This window comes from Martes martes (assembly GCF_963455335.1).
Source record: "Martes martes genome assembly, chromosome: 2".
Lineage (NCBI taxonomy): Eukaryota > Metazoa > Chordata > Mammalia > Carnivora > Mustelidae > Martes > Martes martes.
The window spans coordinates 22,811,964-22,837,907 of NC_137889.1; the positions used below are offsets into that span (position 1 = coordinate 22,811,964).

Here is a 25,944-nt window from a genome sequence, read left to right on the forward strand (position 1 = left end):
CTTCAAAGGGGATTTCATTTTTATCTTGAACAGATGGCAAGCCTATCACAGAGTGTTCTTTATGACCAGAGCATAAACACTGATTAAATCATTCTGAAACCAATTAAAAACCCAACATTTACTTTAGTAAAACATATCCACAAAAGAGTGAACATGAGCAAATATAGTCAATGTATTGCCTCCGGCCCCATCTCCTGAGAAAAATTTGACTGAAGACAATGGGTTATAGAAGAAATAATCTACCCTCAGGTGAGATGTCCCATTTCTTCCGGGGCTTTCAGTTAAAAGGGCACTTGGGCGCACCTGGGCGTCTCAGTTGGTTAAGTCTCCTACTCTTGGTTTTGGCTCAAGTCATGATCTCAGGGTCCTGAGTTCAAGCCCCAGGTGAAGCTCATGCTCAGCAGGGAGTCTGCTTGAGATGCTCTTCCTATGTCCCTTCCTACCTCCCTAGCACACATGCACTCTCTCTCTCTCTCTCTCTCAAAAAAAAATTTTTTTAAGGGAACTTGGCCAGAGATACTAGAATTCCTTTATCAAATATGTTTTGGAGTCCCACATTGATGTGGCCATCAAATAAACACGCACACACACACACACCCCAAAAATGAAAATCTTTAATTTTAATTTTTAAATCTTTTTTAAAATCCTGTTTCCCATCACAGAAATAAATAAATAAATAAATAGAGCAGATCTTGCTGTAGCACAAATCTGGGTCAACTTACCCTGTAGCTATTCACAGCCAATTTTGAAAACTTCAAAGTATCAGGCACTATCATGACCACCTTACATCATTTCATTCAGTCTTTATAACAAACTATTTAAACGGTACTCATTATTTTTCCTAAAAAACTTTTTAAAAATTTAATAATCATTGACATATTTTTGTGATTTTGTAAGTTAAAAACTCTGTGTTCTCACATAGACCTTTTAAAAATACAGCATGTTTGGGTTACAAATGACTAATAAGATCCTGCATTTCGTTACTGCATAACTATAAAGTAGGCCAGTGGTCAGGTGTATTCAAATTCAGGTATATTCAAATCAAAGGCGTTTTCATTTTAATAAAGGCAAAAATTTTCATGGGAATCTATGTGTAATATTTTTAAATTGCTGCTATAAAAGTATTCAGTCTGTGAATAAATCAACTGATAGTGGGCAGTATGAAAGGCTGGGACATATACCCTATAATTTAGGAATTGGTGTGGCCGCCATTACTTTCAACTGTACACTCATTGGTTCCTCTGTGGATCCAGAAGTAACTATCTTCATCCCAGCTAGTACCTTAGCTTATTCTAATAATCCAGTAATCCATCCCAGAGGCTGAGACGGTGCCAGAGTCCACCAGCCAAACTGCTTGATTAATCAGCTTAAAGGCATTGAAGGGGTCTTTCAAACCAGTGTGGTAGTAAATCCCCTTGTGGTAGTGGAGGAAGTCATTGTAGACTTCAAAAGCAACTGCCACAGGCCCATGATGGACAAGCTCAAGCTTCCTCATGGCTTCATTACGCCCCCAGAGAAGACTCCCACATAGTGGTACCCGGAGGAGTAGTAACGGAAACAGTCTTCCTTCAGTTTGCATGGACAATCAGTGCCTATGTAGGGAAAGCACACCTCTTCCACCAGCCCAAAATCTTGTTATTTTCCTGCAAATGAAGTACAGGAAGTCACCTTCACAACCTTGAGCGTACTGGCTCTAAGAGACACCCTCCTGAAGACTCAGGAGTGGTCTGAGTATTGTTGGTTAGTATATGGTTTCTTGCTTCCAGCATATCCCCAGAAGAAAATACATAGCAACTTCCACAAATGGTTGGTTTTGAACAGAAGTAACAAAATTGGGACCATGAACATTTCTCCAGTCCCTAGATGCCAGCAAATGTAAAATCATTTCATGTATGTCAGCAGTCAGTGCTGCAGGTTTGGGCCTCAGGATTCTCTGGCTATGGCCATCACCTCTCCTAATCATCTCTGTCAGGTTAAGAGTCTCATAATCCACAATGTGGGTGTAGTCCAAGACTTCTGAATGGCACTGATCACTTTCACAAAGTCATGGCTGTATTTGTAGAGCCTATTAAAATAGTTTTCCTGGAGACTCTCCAGGTGTGCAGTGCTCACGTTCGCATTCTGAGAGGTCATTCCCACCTTAGTTTCAGGGAAACGAGCCCAGTTCCTGCCCAGCACATCATGCACCCATCCAGCCATGGTTTTGTGGCAGTAACTGGCTACTTTGCCATCTGTCCTCTTCTTTACACTTAGAAAAGGCAAATGACTTATAGTCATTCAGCACAATCTCAAAGGCTTGACTGTAAATGATGTTGAAATGGTCAGTATTGCCAAAATCATCATATGTTATATCCAACTTCTCAAGGTGCACAACTACATTTTTTTCTGGTGGTCCCATAACTGAGCAGTTGATGCCATGTTGGGAAACAAGGTGGCCCACCTGGAAGACCCAGGGACCCAGCAGCTCAGAGAAGGTGCATTTGGCAGGTGTGGTGCCAAATGTGGTGCCAACAAAGGAGAGGGGCAGCAGGAAGGCAGTGAGCAGCCCCAGGGCAGGACTCTGGTGTAGCCCCAGGGGGGAGGAGAAAGAGCCGTTGCCAGAGAGTAGAGGGGAGAGAGCCTAAATGGTACTAATTTTCGTATCATGCTAAGATCAAGAAACTACGTTTTCATGAGCTTAAGCAACTTGCCCAAGATCACATAGTTAGTATGTGAAGAGCCAGGCTTTGTACTCACAACTTTTGATTTCAGAAGACATGCTCGAAAGTACTACCCTCTATTTCCTCTCAAAGAGAGTAAGTTTTTCTAAGCCCCTTTAGAAAAAGAAAATGAAAACAGAAAGCTCTTTCAATCTCAGTATTACTAAAACAAATTATTTTCATGCAATGCATACAAACAACTGAAATCCTAGCCACAAATCATTCTCATTTCTTCATTAAAGCATAATGAGAAAGTCTTTCTAATTCAAATTACTATATACACTTAAAAGAAATAAAATGACTTTATAAATATTCTATAATTCAAATTAGTTTAAAAGGATGGGGTTTAAATATTTATATTATAGGGGTTTTGTACATACTACAAAATATAAATTTGAAATAGTACAAATGTTATATTAAAATGTAAATGAGAATCCAGTATATCTGAAATTCATAACTAGAATAGAGTATATTACTGATACATGACATGACCTAACTATACATGATTCTAGGTGCCTGACAAAGCATTTACAGGCATGGCCACTACTGGGATGAAGGACTTTCAGTATTAAAACTAGAAAGCCCATACAAACTGGCATAAGATAGTCCCCCTAAATCTGGAAAATTGTGAGGTAGCAAGGAAAGCCATGGTCCAAGAAAGATACAAATGTCTGGAACAGTACCCTCATAATGTGATTTAATGTTGGAAAAATGCATGTCAAATTGCATACTTTCTTGTGAACTGAGGCAACCGCATTTTTTTCTGGTTAATCAGGTCCCATATTTTTCCTAGAGATGGAGAATAACTAAGAAACATCTATCTAGTTCAAGACCCCTCTAGAGTGGTATAAAAAAAAAAGTCTGAATAATCAAATATGACACAATTCCTGTACTCAGCTTTGCTTGATCTGAGAGATTAAGCATCACCCAGAGTTATCATCTTTATATGCATCTGTAACTGGCACACCCAATATTTACTACTTTAGCACATATTTAATGAATATTCTGATTAGGGGGTTGATAACTACAAATTCATGAAATTTATGATATTTTGCTGAAATTGTCTCACTATGGTGCATCTGAGGAAATGCCCTCCCATGCATAGCCAAAAAAGCTATGTTCATATTTTATAACTGATATATATTGGATGGTCGCAAAGACATTCAACTAAGTTAAGGTTGAATTCAACAGATTTAACTATTTCATGGCTATGGCAAGTGAAACTAAGTTTGGGCCCAGGCTTCTCATGAATTTGTTCCAGTGGCAGAAAGCTAAACTGGGCAAATTAAAATGTCTTATCAGATAAAGGGCTAGTATCCAAAATCTATTTTTAAAAAAAACTTATCAAACTCAATACTCAAAGAACAAATAATCAAGAAATGGGCAGAAGACATGAACACATATTTCTCCAAAGAAGACATACAAACAGCCAAGAGACAGATGAAAAAAGCTCAACATCACTCAGCATCAGGGAAATACAAATCAAAACTACAATGAGATACCACCTCACACCAGTCAGAATGGCTAAAATTAACATGTCAGGAAATGACAGATGTTGGTGAGGATGTGGAGAAAGGGGAACCCTCCTACACTGTTGGTGGGAATGCAAGCTGGCACAGCCACTCTGGAAAACAGTACGGAGGTTCCTCAAAAAGTTGGAAATAGAGCTACCTTATGACCCAGCAATTGCACTATTGGGTATTTACCCTAAAGATACAAATGTAGTGATCTGAAGGGGCACGTGCACCCCAATTTTTATAGTAGCAATGTCCACAATAGCCAAATGATGGGAAGAGCCCAGATATCCATCAACAGAAGAATGGATAAAGAAGATGTGAGGGTGCCTCGTTAGTGCAGTAGGTAGCACTCAGTTTCATAATCATAAAGAAGATATGGTATATATGTACAAGGGAATACTACTCAGCCATCAAAAACAATGAAATCTAGCCATTTGCAATGACGTGTATAGAACTAGAGAGTATTATGCTAAGCGGAATAAGTTAATCAGAGAAAGACAATTATCATACGATCTCACTTACATGTGGAATTCAAGAAACAAAACAGAAAATCATAGAGGAAGAGAGAAAACAATAAAACAAGATGAAATAAGAGAGGGAGACAAACCATAAAAGCCTCTTAATCCTAGGAAACAAACTGAGGGTTGTGGGGGGAAGGGGTCGGAGATGGTGTAACTGAGTGATGGACATTAAGGAGGGCACACGATGTAATTAGCATTGGCTATTATATAAGACTGATGAATCACAGACCTTTACTTCTGAAACTAATTATACATTATATATTAATTGAATTTAAATTCTAAAAATTCAAATAAATAAATAAATGGACAGTAAAAAATAAAATATAAGTAAACTGGGCAAATTAATTCATTTAATTTAAATATTATTGAGTCATTATCAAGTTGATCACAACTAAAAGAAAAATAAGTAAAAATGCAAAAGGAAGTTATGTCAAGGGTTTTAGCAAAATAATATTAAATCAGAGACATCAGGCCCCAAATAATACATACATAATATCTTTCTAGAAAGTTAAAAACAGCATTAAAAAAAACATGCTTGGGGGGAGGACCCAAATGGCGGAGAAATAGGAGATCAAAATTTCATCTGTCCCAGGAATTCAGCTACATAGTTATCAAATCATTCCGAGCACTTACAAACTCAACAGGAGATCAAAGAAAAGAATAGCAACAATTCTATGAACAGAAAAGTGACCACCTTCTGGAAGGTAGGACATGTGGAGAAGTGAATCTGAGGCAATATACGGGAAGATAGATGGTAGGGGGAGGGAGCCTCCATCAGCCAGCTCCCGGCAAGTGATAGAGTAGGGAAACACAAAATCAGAACTTTTACAAGTCTGCTACACAGAGAGGCTTCACTCCATGGCTAAGCGGTGGGGGAAGGAGTGGAACACTTGCGGGGACTGTGTGGTCTCAAGACGCTTGGGGTAACAGGAAGACCTGGGGGGGGCCTGAGTGCAGCAGAGCTCCCAACTATCTGAGTGGGGAAACCAGCTGCAAAGACAGAGCCAGGTGGTGAGCTCTCAGCTCGGGGTTACCATAAACCGTGATCTGAGGCACAGTTGGGCCACTACTTCTTGCACACAGACCCAAAAAGCAGCAGATCCAGGAGACTCACCTTTCTCCCCTGGAAGAAACAGTGCAGGATCGAGCAGCAGGAATCTGCTGGGTTTGGAGACTCCAAACGGGGCCCAGCGCCAGAGATAGAAACACTCGGTCACAGGCCTGGTGAGCTCAGAGCACAGCCAGAGACCAGGGAGAGGGGAGTGATTGACCGCTTTACTCCGAGAGCGCACTGAGTGGAGCCCTGAGCTCTCGGCTCCTCCAGGCCGGAGACTGGGAGGCCGCCATCTTCATTCCTGTCCTCCGGAACTCTACGGAAAGCGCTCAGGGAACAAAAGCTCCTGAGAGCGAACCCCGAGCGGATTACTTAGCAGATTGCTTAGCCTGGCCGCTGGCAAGGGCGGTGGAATCCCGCCTCAGGCAAAGACGTTTGAGAATCACTGAAACAGGCCCCTCCCCAAGAAGAACAGCAAGAATATCCCCAAAGACCGAGTTTACTCATCAATGAGAACTGAACTCCAGTGATAGGGGAATACAGAACATAGAATTCATGGCTTTTTTCCCATGATTCTTCAGTTGGTCAAAGTTTACTTTTTAAATTTTCTTTATTTTTTCTTTTTCCATTTTTTAATTTTTCTTCTTTCCTATTTTATCCAACATCTTATCAATTTATTTTTAAAAATCTTTTCTAATTTTCATTTTTATAGTCATATTCTATTCCTGCATTGTATCTAACCTTTTTTTTTTTGTATTCATATAAGTGTTTCTTACTTTAAAATTTTGGGATACAGTTTCATCTCACTGACAAAAATATATCCTAAGTCTTCTACCTGATCACATTTTCTCCTTTTTCTTTCTTTCTTCAACCAACTTCTCATCTTACCAATTCCTTTTTTAAAATCTTTTTTAATTTATATCTTTACAGTCATTTTCCATCCCTTCCATGTATTTACCCTTGTTTTTGTGTGTATATATATGTTTTTCTTTCTTTAAAATTTTGGGAGGCAGTTTCCTCTAACAGACCAAAATACACCCAAAATTTAGTGTGTGGCTCTGTTCTATTCACCAGCCTGATCATATTCTTTTTTTCTTTTGCTCTTTTTCTTTTTTTTTTTTTCCCCTTCTCCTCTGTTTCAGGTCTCTTCTGATTTATATAGTGCATATTTTTCTGGGGTCATTGTTACCCTTTAAGCATTTTATTCCCTCATTCATCTATGCTTCTCTGGACAAAAATGAGAAGATGGAAAAACTCACCTCAAAAAAAAAAAAAAAAAAGAACAAGAGGCAGTACCAACAGCCAGGGACCTAATCAATATAGACATTAGTAGGTTGTTGGAGCTAGAGTTCAGAATGACAATTATAAAGATACTAGCTGGGTTTGAAAAAAGCATAGAAGATACTCAAGAATCCCTTTCTGGAGAAATAAAAGAATTAAAATCTAACTAAATCAAAATCAAAAAGGCTATTAATGAGGTGCAATCAAAAATAAAGGGTCTATCTACCAGGGTAAACGAGGCAGAAGAGAGAATTAGTGATATAGAAGACCAAATAATGAAGAATAAATAAGTTGAGAAAAAGAGAGATAAACAACCACTGGACCAGACCAGAAAGGAACAGAGACAATATACAGTAACAGGCACCTTACAGGCAATACAACAGCACTAAATTCATACCTTTCAATAGTTACTCTGAAAATAAATGGGCTAAATGACCTAATCAAAAGACACAGGGTATCAGAATGGGTTAAAAAAATAAACAAGACCCGGGAGAGGGTGGGGGGCTTATGGACATTGGAGAAGTTATGTGCTATGGTGAGTGCTGTGAAATGTGTAAACCTGGGGATTCACAGACCTGTACCCCTGGGGCTAATAATATATTATATGTTAATTTAAAATAAATAAATAAATAAATAAGACCCACTGATGTGCTATCTGCAAGAGACTCATTTTGGACTCAAAGACTCCTCCAGATTTAAAGTGACGGTGTGGAAAACCAATTACATACTAATGGACATCAAAAGAAAGCTGGAGTGGCAATCTTATATCAGATAAATTAGATATTAAACCAAAGACTATAAAAAGAGATGAGGAATGACCTGTATCATACTTAAAGGGTCTGTCCAACAAGAATATCTAACAAATTTAAATATTTATGCCCCTAACATGAGAGCAGCCAATTATATAAACCAATTAATAACAAAATCAAAAAACACATTGACAATAATATAATAATAGTAGGGGACTTTAACTCACCTTCACTACAATGGACAGATCATATAAGCAAAAGATCAACAAGGAAATAAAGGCTTTAAATGACACACTGGACCAAATGGACATCAAAGATATATTCAGAACACTCTACCCCAAAGCAACAGAGTACACACTCTTCTCTAGTGCACATGGAAAATTCTCCAGAATTAGATCACATCCTGAGTCACAAATCAGGTCTGAACTGGTACTAAAAGATTGGGATCATTCCCTGCATAATTTCATACCACAATGCTTTGAAACTAGAACTCAACCATAAGAGGAAAGTTGGAAAGAACTTAAATACATGGAGGCTAAAGAGCATCCTACTAAAGAATGAATAGGTCCACCAGGAAATTAAGGGAGAATTTTTAAAAATTCATGGAAATAAATGAAAATGAAAACACAACTGTTCATCACCTTTGGGACAGAGCAAAGGTGGTCCTAAGAGGAAAGTGTATAACAATACAAGCCTTTCTCAAGAAACAAGAAAGGTCCCAAATACACAACCTAACCCTACACCTAAGGGAGCTGAATAAGGATGGCAAAGAAAGCCTAAACCCAACAGGAGAAGAGAAATAATAAAGATTAGAGCAGAAATCAATAAAATAGAAACCATAAGAAAAGTAGAACAGATTCAACGGAACTAGGAGCTGGTTCTTAGAAAGAATTAGTAAGATTGATAAACCCTTGGCCAGACTTATCAAAAAGAAAAGAGAAAGGATCCAAATTAACAAAATCATGAATGAAAGAGGAGAGATCATAACCAACACAAAAGAAATACAAACAATTATAAGAACATATTATGAGCAACTATATGTGAAGAAATGGATACATTCCTAGAGACATATAAACTACCACTACTGAACCAGGACGAAATAGAAAACCTGAACAGACCCATAACCAGTAAGGAAATTGAAACAGTCATCAAAAATATCCCAACAAACAAGAGCCCAGGGCCAGATGGTTTCCTAGGGAAATTTTACCATTTAAAGAATAATTATTACTTATTTTCCTGAAACTGTTCCAAAAAATATAAATGGATGGAAAACTTCCAAGCTCATTTTATGAGGCCAGCATTACCTTGATCCCAAAACCAGACAAAGAGCCCATCAAAAGGAAAATTACAGACTAATATCCCCATTGAACATGGATGCAAAAATTCTCACCAAAATACTAGCCAATAGGATCTAACAGTACATTAAAAGGATTATTCACCACGACCAAATGGAATTTATTACTGAGCTGCAAGTTTGGTTCAACATCTGCAAATCAATCAATGTGATACAATACATTAATAAAAGAAAGAAGAACTATATGATACACTTAATATATACAGAAAAAGCATTTGACAAAATACAGTATCATTTTTTGATCAAAACTCTTCAAAGTGTAGTGATAGAGGGTACATACCTCAATATCATCAAAGCCATCTATGAAAAACCCACTGAATATCATTCTCAATGGGGAAAAACTGAGAGCTTCTCCCCTAAGGTCAGGAACACGGTAGGGCTGTCCACTACCATCACTGCTATTCAACATAGTCCTTGAAGTCCTAGCCTCAGCAATCAGACAACAAAAAGAAATAAAAGGCATCTGATTAAGCAAATAAGTCAAACTCTCACTATTTATAGATGATATGATACTTTATGTGGAAAACCCAAAAGACTCCACTCCAAAACTGCTAAACACACACAGGAATTCAGTAAAGTGTCAGGATATAAAATCAATGCACAGAAATCAGTTGCATTTCGATACACCAACAACAAGACAGAAGAAAGAGAAATTAAGGAGTCAATTCCATTTACAATTTCACCCAAAATTATGAAATACCTGGGAATAAATCTAACGAAAGAGATGAAGAATCTCTACTCAGAAAACTATAGAATACTTATGAAAGAAATTGAGGAAGACACAAAGAAATGGAAAAATGCTCCTTGCTCATGGATTGGAAGAACTTATATTGTGAAAATGTCTATGCTACGTAAAGCAATCTACACATTTAATGCAATCCCTATCAAAATACCATCAACTTTTTTTTCACAGAACTAGAACAAATAATCCTAAAACTTGTATGGAAACAAGAAGACTCCAAATAGCCAGAGGAATGTTGAAAAAGAAAACCAAAGCTAGTGGCATTGCTATTCCACACTTCAAGCTCTTATTACAAAGCTTCAATCATCAAGACAGTATAGTACTTACACAAAAACAGACACAGAGATCAATGGAACAGAATAGAGAGCCCAGAAATAGACCCTCAACTCTATGGTTAAGTAATCTTCGACAAAGCAGGAAAGAATGTCCAAGCAGAAAAAAGACAGTCTCTTCAAAAAATAGTGTTAGGAAAATTGGACAGCCACATGCAGAAAAATGAAACTGGATCATTTCCTTACACCACACACAAAAATAGACTCCAAATGGATGAAAGACCTCAATGTGATACAGGAATCCATCAAAGTCCTTGAGGAGAAGACAGGCAGCAACCTCTTCAACCTCAGCCACAACAACTTCTTCCTAGAAACTTCACCAAAGGCAAGAGAAGCAAGGGCAAAAATGAGCTATTGGGACTTCATCAAGATAAAAAGCTTTTGCACAGCAAAGGAAACAGTCACCAAAACCAAAAGACAATCAACAGAATGGGAGAAGATACTTGCAAATGACATAGCAGATAAAGGGCTAGTATCCAAAAATCTATAAAGAACTTAACAAACTCAACACCCAAAGAACAAATAATCCAATCAAGAAATGAGCAGAAGACATGGACACACATTTCTCCAAAGAAGACATCCAAATGGTGAATAGACACATGAAAAAGTGCTCCACATCACTCAGCATCAGGGAAATACAAATCAAAACCACAGTGAGATACCACCGCACACCAGTCAGAATGACTGAAATTAACCAGTCAGGAAACAACAGATTTTGGCGAGGATGCAGAGAAAGGGGAACTCTCCTACACTGTTGGTGGGAATGCAAGCTGGCGCAGCCACTCTGGAAAACAGTATGGAGGTTCCTTAAAAAGTTGAAAACAGAGCTATCCTATGACCCAGCAATTGCACTACTGGGTATTTACCCTAAAGATACAAATGTAGTGCTATGAAGGGCACCTGCACCCCAGTGTTTATAGCAGCAATATTCACAATAGCCGAACTTTGGAAAGAACCCAGATGTCCATTGACAGATGAATGGATAAAGACATGGTATGTATTTATAATAGAATACTACTCAGCCATCAAAAGCAATGAAATCTTGCCATTTTCAAGGATATGGGTGGAACTAGAGGCTAAGCGAAATGACTCAGAGAAAGACATTTATCATATGAAATTTAAGAAACAAGGCAGAGGAGAAGAGAGGAAAAAATAAAACAAGATGAAATCAGAAAGGGAGACAAACCATAAGAGCCTCTTAATCATAGTAAATAAGCTGGGCATTGCTGGAGGGGAGGGGGTTGAAGGAATAGGGTAATGGTATTGGACATTAAGGAGGGCTTGTTATGTAATGAGCACTGGGTATTATACAAGACTGATGAATCACCAACCTCTACCTCAGAGACTAATAATACATTATATGTTAATTTAAAAAATGCTTTTTAAGATATATGTATAAGTGCAATAAAACCATATAAAAAAGGAAATAAAGAAATGCTTAACAGAGAAATCAATTGGGAAGAAGTAGGGGTACTAGGTGGGTGGGGAAGACCACCTGTTTTGTTTAGGTTTGCTGTTCATAATGCTTATTACAGAAAAATAAATAAATACATGAATGAATGAAAGCAAGCGATGCCTAAAAATATGAAGAGAATGTTTCATAATGAGGATTACAATTTTCCCAATTCTGACCATTTAAAGTTTCTTAATATAATCTCACCATCCTATCTAAATCCTCACTACTGGGAGTCAGGGAGACCAGGTAGAAGATCCAGATCAGTTTTCCTGTCTCCAGTGTCTCCTTCTCCATTTCGACCCACATATCCCTGATACCTTCTCTCAGAACTTCAAAAGCTTTGTACTATCCAAATATTGAAGACCAGGTCAAGAACCCCTGTGATGCAGATGAGATCTTTCTCCTCCCAATGCTTCCTTCACTGAACACCATACCTGTTCATGCTAGTCCTCCCTCCTCTGTTTCCCTCTCATTCAGTGTCTTCCTGTCTCTAATCAAGTACTACATACATCATAGGGCCTAGCTAAAGGCTACCACATCCATAAATTACCTGGTCCGAGATCTGTTTCCACTCTGTGCCCCAGAGCACAGCATATGTATCTTTATGATTGAACTTATCTATAGCATTCAATTTTATATTGCTAATTTAGGAAGCTTTTGGTGACTATTTACTTCTACCAATGAGGCAATAAACACATTTAGAAGAAAAAATTTGACCAAACCATATGCAATGCCCTCAAAGAGGTTTTAGTCTAGAATTATTTACATTCCTATTCACTTGTTCTACTTGATAATTTTAAAAAGGCAGTATCAATAGATTTCATCTTTGCATATATCGTAGTACTTACCACACAGAAGGTCATTAACTAACACTACTTTCCAATCTATCCATGAATTTTTTTTTCACTTCAGAGACCACCAATGTAATCAAGGACTGCCACGTCATACTACATTTTGTGTCTTTCCTATGATCATGTCTGAATAAACACTGAAACTCCTGAGTCACTTCTATCTTCCCACTAAAACATCTGTGAAGAAAAAACTCACACCAACCAAAAACTAACATCCTGCTTGCAAAATCTGGAAATAATTTCTCCAAGTAATAAGACTTAAGATGCTGCAGTAAGAATCACCATCCTAGGGTGAAACTAATAAAAAAAAAGTTATAGAAAGATAATTTGGCAATAAAAGATAACAGGAGAAAAAAAAAATCACCATCCTAGGTAATGCCCTCTCATTTAAAGATGCCCTGAGATTGCCTATCTTCACTGGGACTTGTTTTCTCATGTAGCCCAAGACAGTCCTGCACTGACCAATAATTCAAAACAGCAAAGGTCTTTGCACCTGTGAATATTTGTCTTTATCCTTTGCTTTAAAAAAATGATGGTTTGCACCAGGTAAAAATACTTCTGTCCTCCAACTCCACTGCAACCATTGTTGACCATGTGACACAGTGACAGAATTCTAAGCAATGAAACAGAAGCAGAAATGTCCTGAGTGGAGCTTTCGCAAATACAATTTTCAAGTTAAAAACAAAATTGGACATCCACCTTTTCCTCTTTGTCCTTTTCCTCTTCAAGTTACCCATTATAAATACATATGCACATGTGTGTATTTATGTATATATACCTATTAAATATAACATATATTATATACCCATGTTTTTAAATTGTTATATATTTAATACACAATATATAATAGGTATATATGATCTATATGTGTGTCTATATACATGGGTATATGGGTATATTATACATAGTTATATATTATATATGTTATATATATGTATATAATCATGCCTAGATTTGGGCCAGTCACTTCGCAATCATAAGAATAAATCACATTGGTTTGGAGGTTCAGCAGCTAGAAAAACCTTGACTCTCAGCCACTTCCTTAACCCACTATGTTGATTCTGGACTTCCTAACTCTAGTGCCTGGTCATGTGAGAATACAAGACTCCATCACGTGAAGTCACTGTGATTCTTTCCCTTACTTCAGACATAGCATCCCTGCTTTCTAGGCAAAATTAGGCTGGATTCACTTCCAATTCAAGGAATGAATTTAAAAATGCCAAGACAGTATGGAGATTAGAAAATTTTTCTGTATCACAAAAGTACGTAGCTTCTTGAATGGATTCCTTTAAAGGATACTACAGGAAATAAAATTTTAGAAACATTGTCACCTATTCGCAATGAAATTTAAAGGATAAACCTTTGAAATAAGAATGGAGATAAGATGATAAGAGAGCATACTGGCATGAAAAGGAATTTGGCTAGGAGGTAAGTTGAAATGAAAAGGAAATAAATTAAAAGCAAGATGGCAAAATTAATATCTTCATGAGATTAGAATCACTCAATGTTAGATTCACTAAAGAACAAAGCCAACACTGCTGAAAATTGAATAGTAATGTGTAGAACAAATTTGAACAGCTGCCTCCAAGGTATGAGAAATGAACAGAGATTAAAATCATGAAGAAAGAAAAAGTAGATGCAATTGATGGAAAAATGATGTGCAACATAATTTGTGTTCTTGAAAAGTGAACTGTTTTAACTAAAACAATAAATCTGAGTTACAATAGAATTACATATTCCTAAACAAAAGAAAGCCTTGCGTCTATAGATGAAAACGTCTCAGTGATTAACAGGCAACATTAATAAGAACAAAAACCTCAAGCGATTCTTTTGAAATTCATAATTTCAAAGGTGAAGAAAATAACATAAATGTAGTTCTTGACTAGACAGAAAGGTCTGCCTCTAAAGGGAAAAAAAAAAAAATTCGACTGAACTCAGTCTTCTCTATATCAAATACCGGGAAGTAATGGGCCAATATCTGTAGTTTCAGGTGGTAAAGCTTATAAACTAATATATTGATATATAAAATATTTTTATATCTGAAGCTCAAATAAATATATGATCAGGTGTGTAATTGAAATTTTTGTCAATTTCACTTTTGAATATGAAAAAGTTAAACATCAAATTCTCAAAGATTAATCAAAAGACTAAAGGATTACTCAAAAGTTAGGTGAATTGTAGTACCAGGAGTGATGGACCAAGATATAGGTTTTTTAAACCATACATTAGAAAAATAGTGAAAAATGTAGGGTATCATTGCCATATATTAATAAATGAAGTAACAAGTTACAAAATGGATGTGTTGAGGGATTTTGTTTTAATAATGTATGCAAATGGATAGAAAAATACTGAACAAAATACAACAAAATTCTTACTCTGGTTTAAAAGATGTAAGTTTTTCTTTTCCTCAAAATTTTCTGTATTTTCTCTAAAAAATGAAAACAAATTCTATTTTTAATCACCTCTCACTTTCTTCCTTTTGGGTCAGCTCTGACCCTTAGGTCAGCTCTAAGTGTCATCTTTGTGATTTTGAAAGCTTCTTTCTATATCTTTGGGTAACGTTTGGAGCTGTGATGAGAATTTATAACAACATACCGCTTATTAGATAAAATGACTATGTTTTGTTCTGCTTTATTGTAACTGACAATCTTCATAAATCAAATTTGCTATTTTGCCTATGTCAAGAAAATACCAGGCAATTTATGCTTTAATAACTTTCTTTCAAAACTGTGAAACTCCAGAAGCTAAGTTTTCAATATGTAGACCTATTCAGTCATGATTTTTATTTTCAGTATAAAGCCATAAATATTTTGAACTATAATTTAGCCTCCAGTCTTTTCTCTTATCATAGTATTCTGTCTTTCCAGTTTTGCAGAATTTCATTTAGCTGGTTAATACCTCTTACATACCTAATATAGTTGAGTTTTGTAAGAATATATAGCAAAATCATAGAATTTGTTCAGTTACAGGTTTAACTGAAAAAAAAATCATTTTATTTTCTTTAGCTGTTTTCTAGAATGATGAAGATTTTCCTGGTAAAGCTCAGCACAGTACTGGCCCTTGGCATTGAACTAGGGAGTTGAGGCTGCCAACTCAAAGAAATATATGAACTTGAAAAAAAATGGATTGTTTATATTATTACCTGGAGGTTATTTTATGGGCTCCTGGGTTCTTAACTCCTCCCCAAACACACCAAAATTCACAGTGAGAGCCGCAAGCAGACCCAAGTAGCACTGATTCTCAGCTTCACTTCTGCTTCCTTAGTTGCCACGGGGCCAGCAGAGAAGTTGGTGAGAATCCCTCAACTAAACTGAGATGAAGCATCAAGAGTTTGACAGTCTCATTCCTCTCTGCCCCTGGCTTGCCAGCCATCTCCAATAAGGCACTACTTATCTGGTCTGAACCCACAGCAACCTACAAAGGGAGAATAATATTTTGATTCCAACTTTCTAGGATGCTGTGATCATTAACTAATAATTTATGTTGAAGATAAGAAGAGACATAGATATGCTTGAAGTTATCAGCTTATTCAAATAAACTCCAAAATCCTAGGTATCTCAACATTCTCATACCTGACTAAACTCTTACAGATGAGGAAATGATTTGAAGAAGAAGAGGGTTTTCAATAAGCTGAACAATGTGTTAATATCCTCGATCAACAAATTTCTACTGGAACTTCACATAAAAAAATTTCATCTCATGCATGACTAAGCTCTCTTTCATTCTTTGATCAGGTATAGTAATTATTTTATTTTTATAAAGCAGATCACACTAACATTTGGATTATTTTGTGATTTTTTGGAATCAACATTTTTGCTCTAGTTGCTTGAACTTGAATGAGCCATCCAACTGATTTCGGGTATCTCTAGAACTTGAATATCCTGCTATTCCAGAGTAACTGCCCCAACCATGGTTACACTGATGCAGCTTTTCAGTCAATGACCATCCTTAAAAAGAGGTCATATACTATTGAGAATATATTTTCTCCCACATATTTTCCTTTACTTTCTTATAAGAATATGGTCTGACATACATTATCAAAATAAAACAGAAAATGCTAGGCATTAAAAAAAATAAATTATATAAGCACAAAATCAAAATGTTATTTTTATTAACAGGTCACATAGCCCTGGGGGGATGGTTCTTCTGTAATTAAAGTAATAAGGATACTTAACTTGAAGATTAAAAAATCTATTCCTTCACAAAAATTGTGTTTCCAAAAATAACATTTGTTGAAGGTTAAGTATCTTTCTTTCTCTATCTAGAATCTTTCACAGGATTAAAATATGTGTAAATTAAGTGTTTCTTATTACCAGAAAAACTTGACACAGATAAACACATGAAGTGGCCCCAATATCCATTTAACTACTCTTATCAATATTCAGAACTGAGGCCTTCATTAAGCAAAATACTGTAAAGCACACCAATGCGGACTACTTTCTGGGACACATTTTGATTGCATCTGACCTCTTTTCCACTTGTGCTTTCCCATATATAAGAACACAGTATAGATAATAAGCGGAACATAAACTAAATCAAAATACAGGCCATACAAGGAATTGTGATCAACAGAGCCATGACAAGTGACTTGTCTTCGGAATGCTCCATAAGTCTGTATTTGCATGTCCAAGGTCTTCTATTCTACAGTTCATTAAATGTTTTGATTTTTTTTTTTTAAAAAAACGGTTGGCATGAAGAACTTTAAATAAATCCAAATATTCTATCATTGAGTATGTCAAAGAAGAGACCTCAGTAAGCAGAGGCTACTCTAAAGTAAGCTATGCTCTGAATGACAGACACCAGGCATAACTATATATACTATATATAACACTGGCACATAATAAGTAATCAATAAATGTTATCAGTATTTAATGATAAATGTTATCAATATTTAATAACAAATGTTATTAAAAATGAAAAGATGGGATTGGGAGGGAGACAAACCATAAAAGACTCAATCTCAAGAAACAGACTGAGGGTTGCGGTGGGGAGGGGGGACGGGAGTGGGTGGTGAGGGGAAATGGACATTGGGGAGGGTATGGGCTATGATGAGTGCTGTGAAATGTGTAAACCTAGCGATTCACAGACCTGTACCCCTGGGGATAAAAATACATTATATGTTTATTAAAATAAAAAAATTAAAAAAAATAAAAATTTAAAAAAAAGAAAAAAATAATAATAAATGTTATTAATACTTAATAGTATTCTATGACAAGAAGACACTTCATCCTAATCATACTAAACACTAAACACATACTAAAGTAACTAAACACTGTAGAGAGCTAATGATATAATATTTCTAAAATTATTGATTTAAGTTATAGATGGGAAACTTGAAATCATCTACAAATTCAACCAACAATCTGATCATTTCCATGTTCTTTTTATGTAGACACAATGAAATAATGGGGATATGGTGACCTCAAATACACTGTTGTTATCTACTGGGATTTTATATCTGGAATTGCCTGCCATTGTGCCTGACATATAATGAATACTCAGTACATGAGACCTATTATTACTTGTATCACTCCTATTATTTAAAGAGATTATAACATAAATTGGTTTGTATTGTCAGCTAAGTGCTCCTACATATTATAGATAAGTGAGATGAATTCTAGATAGTTAATCAAAGAATTAAATTAATGGGTAGGAAGGGTTCTGTACATTGTTGTGGGCTATATTACACTATGGTGTATCACATTGTATATATGTATGTGTGTGTATGTAGATAGATGATAGAAGACACACACGTTGTGAAATAATCTGTATAATTAACTCAAGATCTGCTCCCATCCTTACCATTCTCTATTTTTAAAAATAAAAATACACACATAAAACCTTAAGACATGATGACACACCCAGATTCTCAGCAGGGAGAGAAAGACCAAGAACAATGAGATAACACATAGATCTTCTATGCATCTCACTGGAAAAGAAGGACAAAATCTAGGGCATAGCAAAATGCCAACAAAGAGAAGACAACTAAACTGGCAACTGAACCTCACTACATTCTGTCACTCCCCCTCTGTTTTCTTGTGTTGGTTTCTGTGCTTAAGGAAAAGGAAAGAGCTACTCAAAAATCCTGAGAGATCACTCCCAAACCCAAACCTTCATTTCTGCCACCCCTGAATTTCAGTGCCTTGAACCCTGAACTTGTCTTGTTTCTCCTCAACTCTGCCCAAGTGAACAGTCCTTTCCAGACACTACTGATAGAGCCTGCACCATCCCTACCATAATATTTAACTGGATAATATTTTCAAAACTTACTATTTAAAAAGTGTTGAATATGAGAGCCTATGAATAAGAGAGCCATAGATGTGGTTTTAAGAAAGGGCCATGGAAAGCACATTCTGGGGGTGCCTGGGTGGCTCAGTGGGTTAAAGCCTCTGCCTTCAGCTCAGGTCATGATCTCAGGGTCCTGGGATCGAGCCCTGCATCAGGCTCTCTGCTCAGCAGGGAGCCTGCTTCCTCCTCCTCTCTCTCTGCCTGCACCTCTGCCTGCTTGTGATCTCTCTCTGTCAAATAAATAAATAAAATCTTTAAAAAAAAAAAAAAAAAGAAAGCACATTCTGTTTCAGGGTAAGTAGGTTAAGGTCCTAAGGTCCGTGATGGCAGCAGAACACAGACCAAGAGGAACCATAGACATTTAATGTAGTACCGATGTATTTTTTGTTAAGGGAAGAGAATGAGTTTCAAAGAAATACATAAAACAGCTTTCACCCTTAACCACCTTTCTTACTGGGAAGAAAAAACATTCACAATTTAACAGATCACAAAGCAAGATGGATGTTGAATGTTAGCATTCTTGAATGTCTAAAAGGCATGGCAGTCTTGTTCAGCTCCGTATCCCCAGTGTGTAGCAGTGCGCAAAGCCTGAAACACAGGGGATCTTCCGTAAATGTTGGTCGAATGGATAAACAAGTATAGTTAATAGAAGTAAGAGAAATATCATTGTCCAGCGAGTCATTTCATCAAGCCTTTCTTGAATCCCTATGCTCAGAGCTTGGAGGCAGATCCTTTGGGGAGGCAGAGATGGATTTAAAAAATTAATACTACCTTCAGAAATTCATATCTGGTGATCATAATCTCTAAGTGAAGTAAAAATTTGCAGGACCAAAGAATAATTATTTTACACAGAAAGAAGAACAAAAACCAAGCACACCATTCAAGAGAATAAGACTGACATGTCTCAAGTAAATGGGGGAAGAGCTTAACAGAATTGGAAAATATTACATGGAAGTTCTAGAGTACTCCCCGTAATAAATGCCAATACAATTAAATAAAATGGGATGAGAACTATGCAAAAACACTACAAAAAATAAAGATAAATATAAAATGTTATAGAAAGATGAAGAATCAACTGTAAAAGGACAAACATTTTTGCCCACACAAAAATTAAAGTTTTCCATTTCAAGATGATCAACTACCTACCGGTGTTTCTCTCTTCCTTTTGAGATCTTGAAAATAACAATAAGAGCATCACAATACTATAATCCAACAACAATAAAGAGAAAGGTGGGAGCCAGTCATGAATGGGGTGTTCCTAAAAACCTTCTACGAGAATGAAAGCATACAGTGTGAGAGAAAAGGAAGCCAAGGGTCCTAACGCAGGGGACGGCATCAGCCTGCTCATCTGCAATCTCAGAACGATCTGGATGTCTGTACAGTCTTACAGAGCATGAAAGCATGAAACTGAGCACAAGAAAATGGGTTAACAGTCTCTCTATACATGGTATTTTTTCAAAAAAAGATTTTATTGATTTATTTGAGAGAGAACACAACAGAGAAGAAGGTCAGAAGGAGAAGCAGCAGCAGACTCCCTGCTGCACAGGGAGCCCAACCCTGGGCTCCATCCCAGGACCCTGGGATCGTGACCTGAGCTGAAGGCAGATACTTCACTGACTGAGCCACTCAGGTTCCCCTCCATATGGGATTTTGAACCCATATGGACTTAGATCTGTTGTACACAGAGTGGTAAAAGCAAACGTGTAGACTCTAGGAAAAAATAAAAGGTCTTTGCTAGGAATAATACAAGAGTAGAATAAATTACCTGCAGAGAACTAGGGCAGCTAATGTAAATGCTGATACTCTAGAGTGAGGTCCTCAGCATTCATGCTTTTGTGCAACAGAATTAAAACAAGCTCTCATTCTGCTGCCCTTAGAAAAGAGCCTTACATCCCACCAGCCCCACTTCCCACACTCAGAACTCTCTTGTCAAATTTTCTATTAAGTTATCCTTTGATGTGGACAAAAATTAATTCCATCATTTCAAGTACCATTGATATGCTGGCACCTCTCAAACTGGTATACCACAATACCAGTTTTTTACTAATTTTAAATCTCAAAAAGCAAAGAACTCTTAATCTACCATCCCTCAAATCTCTTCACTCTTCTATTCTTATCTTGGTAGATGGCACACCCAGCCACTAAATTGCTCAAGCCAAAACCCAGCAGTCATTTTGGATACTTTTTTCCTCTGTCCCTAAGCAAGTTCTGTCGAGTTTGACTCCAAAAGCTACTCCAAACTAGTCCATTTTTCACTGGGCTCTTAACTACTCTCTTAACTACTACTTTTTTTTTTTTTTTCTTTTAAAGATTTTATTTATTTATTTAACAGACAGAGATCACAGGTAGGCAGAGAGGCAGCCAGAGAGAGAGGAAGGGAAGCAGACTCCCTGCTGAACAGAGAGCCCGACGCAGGGCTCGATCCCAGGATCCTGGGATCATGACTGGAGCCGAAGGCAGAGGCCTTAACCCACTGAGCCACCCAGGCGCCCCCTACCTTAACTACTTCTTAACTACCCTACCTTCACCTCTGCCCTGGATTTCCTACAAAGCATTTTGATTTATTCTGATTTCCTACAATGCATTCTCCGTTGAAAAGCCACAATGATCTTTTTAGAATATAAACCAAAAATCATATCCCTCCTAGAATTCACCCAAAGGACTCTTTTCTCACTCACAATGAAAACCAAACCCTTTACCAAGGCTGGAGGACCTCAGGTAATATTGCCCCTACCAGTTTTCCTTATTTCATCTCAGGTATGCTTCTTTTTTTCTTACTCTGCTGTAAACACTCTGGTCTGGGGCTCTTTAGAGATTTCTGAAAACTGTCTCAACCTCAGGACATTTATAATTGCTTTCCCACTGCCTAAAATACTCTTCCCTCAGATCTTCATATGGAGAGTTGCCTTTTTTTTTTCTTTAAAGTCTCGTGTTCCTTAGACAGGTTTTCCCTGACAACCTGGTCACTATCATATGAATAAGTTCCCACAGTTTTCCTCATGTTCCTCATACATCAAGTTCTTATATTTATTTTTTGTCTACTTACATATTTTTTGCATTCCAGGATGAAAGCTCCATGGGGCATGGTTGTCAGTTTTGTTTCTGGCAGTATCCACAGTGCCTAGAACAGTGCCTGGGGCACAAGAAGTGCTCAAAAGTCTTTGCTGACTAATTGTTCAAAAATGCCTGAAAAGGGGAGGAAAAAAAGCCCAATACCAACCAAAATAAAATCAACTCCAGAAAAAAAAAACTTATGTAGCAAAATAGTAACTTTTAAAGTACTTTAATGATTTTTCAGGGTAATTTGAGAATAAAATGTAAGAATCTGAAAATCAGAGTTCATAAACATGATAAAGATTATTTTTAAAATATCTGAAATAGCTACTCACATGCAATACTAAAGCAAGCATGAACTTTTAGAAGCATTCTGGAAAGTAATCCAATAGTGTCTTTCAATAACTAAATGCACATACCCTCCGCCCCAGTAATTTCCCTTTTGGAATCAATTCAACAGGTATAAAAGCATTAGTACAGGAATATGGCATCATTTCCTGAACCATTGTTTATAATAACAAAAAAGAAAGTGTTCCTGATAGTGGTATAATTGAATAAAATTTAGTACGTCCATAAAATAGAGTATTAGGCAGCTAGGTTTGAAAATGAGTTAGGGGCATCTGCGTGGCTCAGTCCATTAAGCATATGACCCTTGATTTCAGCTCAGGGTCTTAATCTCTGGGTCATGAGTTCAAGCCCCTGTGTTAGGCTCCACCTTGAGTGTGGAGCCTACTTCACAAAACAAATAAAATTTTAAAAATAAAAAATAAAAATGAGTTAGATAAGTTCTTTGGAAAGAGATTTAGTATAAATTATTAAATTTTTAAAAAGAGCAAACTTGGGGGCTGCCTGACTGGCTCAGTTGGTGGAACATGAGACTCTTGATCTCTGGGTTGGGAGTTCGAGCCCCATAACAGGTATAGAGATTATTTAAAAATAAAATCTTAAAAAAAGCAAATTTTGGGAAAGCAAATTTTAAAGAAGTATATGGAGTAGGATGCTATTTTTGAAACAAATAAAAAAGCCTTTCATACATGTACATGTGGGTACGTATATATATTAGTAACAGAAAGAAAAATACGGACATATACAGATAAGTATTAGCAATAGTGACCACCTCAGGGGATGGGAGGAGAGGCACAGCAAAAAAAAAATGCTTCTTTATACACCTCCAGAGTGTTTTCTAATTACAAGAGACATGTCATTCTTCTTTTAAATTCTAAACAAAATAAGGAGGAAAAGTTCAGTGAAATGGAAAGAGGAGAGACAGAGACAGAGACGGAGCAACCAAAAGACGCAATTACTGAATTAAATACTGCCCAAAGAACAAGAAAAAAAAAAAAAAAAATCTCCACAATGAGTCATTTGTACTTTAGAAGAACTCACGAACAACACGAAATCAATAAAACAAGACACCCAAGATGAAAGGATAAGACAACAGAATAAAGTGAAAAACGAGACTGTAAAGCTAAAAAGACAAACTTGGGATCAAAGCAACACTATTACAGAAATAATAAATACATTTGAAATAGCACAAAAACAATATATGGAGCCAAATACCGAATTAGACGCCAAACACAGAGAATAAGGACAGAGATTGTGAATCTCTGAGGAGAGAGTTAATAGATACCTCAGACAGATAATGATGCTCCAGCAAAAGAAAATCGATGGTTCTTCATTCTGGGGAAAACTCTGCTGAGTGTGGAGCCCAATTTGAGGCTGAATCCCAGGACGCTGAGATCACCACCCGTGCCAAAGTCAGATGCTTAACCATAGTACATTTATATATTAAAGACAATTTTCATGAGATGCGAGGGGAAAATAGTATCTGCTAATTAAAGGAGACTATCATGTTTAAAAATAAAAATAAATATTCAACAATGTCAGCAAAATCGAGCTGTATAATGGAAAATTTTCTGAAATTTACGAGTGGGAAAAAAAAAAGCAATAGGAAGAGAGTCAGGAAAAGCAAAAATAATGATGGAGAAGGCGGGAGAAGGTAGATGGGAGGAAACAAGGAAGAAAGAGGGGAAAAGTAGGCAGGGAGAGAATCAGGCTTGAATATGCCAGCAAGTTGAGGAGAAAGTTTGATTATAAGAACATCAGGGCCAGTGGTTCCCACTTTTTCTGTTAGGTCCCCTTTAAGACCTGTGCAGAGGGTGGGGAGCAGCAAAACTTGTCACACTTGCTCAAAATAATTACTTTGGTGAAATACAGGCATTTGTATCTTAACTACGAATAAAACTTTAAATCAATGAAGAAGAGAGTTAATGGGAAAATAGCAGACAACAAGTAGTTAGTGGAGAAAGTACTTGCAAGATGTGAGAATTCTGAAATCCCACCATGTAGACAGTGGACACTAATCCTTCTCAAAAGAAAAAAAATACAAAAAGAAATTTTAAATACATTCTGCTCTTTCATATCCATTTACTTTTTTTTTTTCCATTTACTTTTTGAGACCAGAACCAGAAATTTGGTCAAAAAGTAGCAAAGGCATTACAACTATGATCAAGGAAGAGCGTTCAAAATCTCCAAGGGTCATGGAAGACTTTCTATCCTCTGGGACTATGGATTGGAGAAGACCTTAAAATTTAAATATGCTCTCAAAGTCAATAAAAGCAAAGAAACTTCTCAGCCAGATTTTAACTTTCTGCTAAGTTCCTGCATCATTTGACTTACTTGGGTTTCTCATTCAAGTACTTCTATTCAGCCTCACAGATCACATGATGGTGTACATAGATATAAATGCCATATGCCAACTTTTACCCAAGGAGCACTGTTGCCAAGCTTAACCTGCCTGGTACTGGATGTGGGACTGGAAAGAGAGTTGAAGTCCCGGACCCAGCACTTCTTGTGAAAGCCTCAGGAAGCAAGGTGTTATATCTGGAAGCGTAATTAGACAAGGCCATCTGAAACTTGGTGGAAAATAAGCACAGTTAGAAAATTTCGTTTAAAAAAAAAAAAGGCAAGTAAGTTTGTATAACAATGACAGACTGCCATAGTCTCCCTTAATTTTTTTCTGTAATATGATCAGTTGAAATGAGACAATTTTCGAAGTTCTGCATTGTTATTGATTCAGAGAAATATAAATAAATAGGTAGATTGGTAGGCAAGTAATCTTTTTAAAAAAAAATGAAATGCCATAAACAAGGTATAAGAGGTAATTCAATCAAGTTTTATCTTTGACTTAGTTCTCTGGTCTGAACATTACTATAAGCATATTTCTGTGATATCAAAAGATTATTGAAATACACATTAAAAATCAACATCTTTCTAACAGATGAGTTGTAGTTAAAGTTGAACTTAAACGAGTTAAATCAAGCAAGAAATAATGAAACCCATTGATCTGAACAAACTATGATTTTCTAGATCAGAGTGCAACTACTTAAGTGCAATGAAAATAATTCCAGGTCATGTCTTGATCCTATAAAAATCTGTCGTCTGTGATATTGGATTTTGCATTTGATTCTCAAAGGTCAGAAGAATAGCAGGAAAGCTACAGTTCCAGTTTATCCGTAAATCATTTTGTATTCATGGAAGAACTGCTTCATTGCTAGGAGAACTGCCTAGAAACCAGATTGAAAATGTCTATGAATCAAGTAGGTTCCAGATGGTCAGTGATCTGCACAGTGACCACACATTTTGGGACTTAGAAAAAAAAAAGTGGCATGTGTGTGTGTGTGAGAGAGAGAGAGAGAGAGAGAGAAAGTTTGTTGAGATTAAGATACTCTTCAAAGTTCTACCTTTTTATAGATTCAGAACTGCTATTATCAGCCATGTATCTATTTATGACATTAAACTCTTAAAAAGTCATCATTTGTTATCAAAACCATGCTTTAATAGAGATGAGATAAAATCATGTACTATCATGTACTTTTTTTTTTTTTTTTTTGCTGCTTACCTTCTAAAAATTCTAGAAGTTGTATGTAGTTCGAATATTCCCTGATATGGTGATATATTCCCTGATATGGTGATACCATACTATTCTTTCTTTACACGGAGTATATTAAAACACACACACACACACACACACACAGATAGAACTT

The 25,944-nt window shown here is 36.6% G+C and overlaps 1 pseudogene across 1 annotated transcript; it reads right to left on the minus strand.

Annotated features, from left to right (window-relative positions):
• Window positions 1-1,182: 1,182 nt before the first annotated feature.
• Window positions 1,183-11,999, minus strand: LOC308338227 (dipeptidyl peptidase 1-like; annotated as a pseudogene). Its single transcript has 2 exons — window positions 11,910-11,999; window positions 1,183-2,560 (listed from the first exon to the last, which is right to left on the minus strand). The product of its transcript is annotated as a dipeptidyl peptidase 1-like (transcript).
• Between the last annotated feature and the right edge of the window lie 13,945 nt (window positions 12,000-25,944).